The 2709-nt window shown below is 48.0% G+C and overlaps 1 non-coding gene across 1 annotated transcript; it reads right to left on the minus strand.

Moving 5' to 3' along the window:
* Nucleotides 1–2257: 2257 nt before the first annotated feature.
* LOC136837323 (5S ribosomal RNA) lies at nt 2258–2376 on the minus strand. The gene has a single exon (XR_010852642.1). It is a non-coding gene; the product is annotated as a 5S ribosomal RNA (ribosomal RNA).
* Between the last annotated feature and the right edge of the window lie 333 nt (nt 2377–2709).

Genomic DNA, 2709 nt, shown 5'->3' on the forward strand with positions numbered 1-2709 from the left:
CCAAAATGTGGCACTGAGAATGTCACTGAGTACCATATTTTTCTTGAACGCCATGGAGGTAGCAACTGCCCTCACCTCGTGAGCGTTAACTCTCAACAACTTGAAGTTGGAGTCGTCACAACAAGAATGTGCCTCCTTAATGACGTTCCTAATGAAGAATGCCAGTGCATTCTTCGACATAGGTTTAACTGGTTGCCTCACAGAACACCATAAATTATCCGAGGGACCACGAGTGTCCTGTGTTCTTTTAAGGTAGTACTTGAGAGCTCTAACTGGACATAGAACTCCCTCAGGTTCCTGTCCAATAAGGTCTGCTAAACCTTTAATTTCAAAAATCTAGGCCAAGGGTTAGAAGGCCTTTCATTCTTAGCCAAGAACTTAGGGCTTAAAGAATAGACAGCATTGTGTTCCTTGAAGCCCACATGACGGATAGCCTGAACTTCGCTCACTCTCTTCGCCGCCAGCCAGAGCAATGAGGAATGCCGTTTTCCTAGTAACATCCTTAAGAGATGCAGAGTGGAGAGGCTCAAAAGGACTAAACATTCAAAACTTGAGCACAACGTCCAAGTTCCAAGCAGGAGAAATTAGCTGAGGAACCTTGGACGTCTTGAAAGAGCTCAAGAAGATCGTGGAGGTCCTTATTGTCAGACAAATCTAATCCTCTGTGTCTGAAAACAGAAGAAAGCATGCTCCGATAACACTTGATAGTCGGAACTGCTATATCGAGTTTTTCTCTCAAGTAAAGGAGAAAATCCGCAACCTGGCTCACAGTGATAGAGGAAGAGGAAAAAGCCCTTCTTTCTGCACCAACCTTTGAAGGTTGCTCACTTCGCTAGATATATCCTGATAGATGAAGAACTTCTGGCTCTAGCGATGGCCCGTGCCACCTGGCCAGAAAACCCCCTCGCTCTGACCAATTTTTCGATAGTCTGAAAGCAGTCAGGTTCAGAGCGGGGAGGTTTTGAAGATATCTCGCGAAGTGGGGTTGTATGAGCAGGTCTGCTCTCATAGGAAGGGTCCTCGGAACGTCTACCAACCAGAAGAGAAACTCCGAGAACCAGTGGTTCAAGGCCAAAACGGGGGATGAGAGTCATCCTTGTCCCTTGTGAGGCCGAGAACTTGCGTATGACTTCTCCCAGAATTTTGAACGGGGAAAAGGCATAAACATCTATTCCCGTCCAATCCCAGAGAAGAGCATCTATCGCCACTGCCCCGGGTCGAGTACAGATGAGCTTTAGAGGGGAGCCTCGCTGTTCTTGAGGTCGTGAAAAGATCCACAAGATGGCGACCCCAAAGTTTCCAAAAATCTTGGCAAACCTCCTGATGAAGGGTCCATTCCTTCGGCCGGAGTTGATGGCGCCAACAGAGCAGGTCTGCTCGAACATTTTCGACCCCTGCAACAAAACTTGTGAGAATCGAAATGTTGCGAGCATAGAGCTCAAAGAATAATCTCTCTTGCAAGGCTGAACAGGGAACAAGAGAGTGTTCCGCCCTGTTTCTTGAGGTAATCCAACGCCGTAGTGTTGTCCAGTTCACTTGAACTACACGATTGCAAACTTGGACCTCGAAGAATTGGAGAGCTAAAAGATAGCCGCCAAATCTTTGATGTTGATGTGCCAGGACACCTGTTCCCTCTCTCCAGGTTCCTAACACTTCTTTCCCCCTAGTGTTGCCCCCAACCTGTTGATGACCCGTCGGAAAAACAACACTAGGTCGGGGTTCAGAAGCTTGAGGGAGATCCCTTTCTGCAATTTCGTTGGATCGAGCCACCACTACAGATCCTCTTTATAGAAGGAAGAATTCTCAATTCCTCTTTCAAGTCTTCCTTGCTTTGCCAGTTCTCCAACAGAAAGAACTGAAGAGGCCTGAGATGCAGACTTCCCAGAGAAACAAACTTCTCCAGCGAGGAAATGGTCCCCAGCAGACTCATTCATTCCCTCACCGAGCATGTTTCCTTCCCCAAGAAGGCCGAGACTTTTTGTACACAGAAGTTGCCGTTCTTGCGACGGAGACGCAATAAAAGCCGCTGAATACATCTGAATTCCCAGACACAATGGACAGTGAGGGGATCAGCTGCGACTTTTCCACATTGACCAGAAGTCCCAGGGACTTCACGAGTTGCAGAGTCAACTGAAGGTCCTCCAGATACCTTTGTTTCAACCAGTCGTCCAAGTAGAGTGAGATCCTGACGTGCGACAGGTGCAACTGCATCGCAACGTTTTTCATGAGAAGTGTAAACACCCTCGGAGCAAAATGACGCCAACAGCATCTGGTGTTCCCAGGCGGTCACCCATCCAAGTACTGACCAGACCCAACGTTGCTTAACTTCGCTGATCGGACGAGAAGCGGTGCTTTCAACGTGGTATGGCCGTTGTGCAGAGTCCAAAGCAGAGAGCCCTGAACTGGAACGTCTAGTCCCCCAAGACAACCTGAGATACTTCATCGAACGTGGATGAATTGGGGTGTGAAGATAAGTATCTTGGAGATCCAAAGATACCATCCAATCCCCGGGATGAAGGGCTCCTAGTATTGACTGAGAGGTCTCCATCTTGAACTTTTCCTTCCGGACAAAGTTGTTCAGCCTGTTGACGTCCAAGACGGGTCTCCAGCCTACTGAAAGTTTTGGGACTAGAAACAATCTGTAGTAAAATCCTGGGGATTTTGTGTCCAAGACCTGTTCCACTGCTCTCCGCTCGAACATCTGTTCGA

This window comes from Macrobrachium rosenbergii, chromosome 58 (genome assembly GCF_040412425.1).
Source record: "Macrobrachium rosenbergii isolate ZJJX-2024 chromosome 58, ASM4041242v1, whole genome shotgun sequence".
Classification (NCBI taxonomy): domain Eukaryota; kingdom Metazoa; phylum Arthropoda; class Malacostraca; order Decapoda; family Palaemonidae; genus Macrobrachium; species Macrobrachium rosenbergii.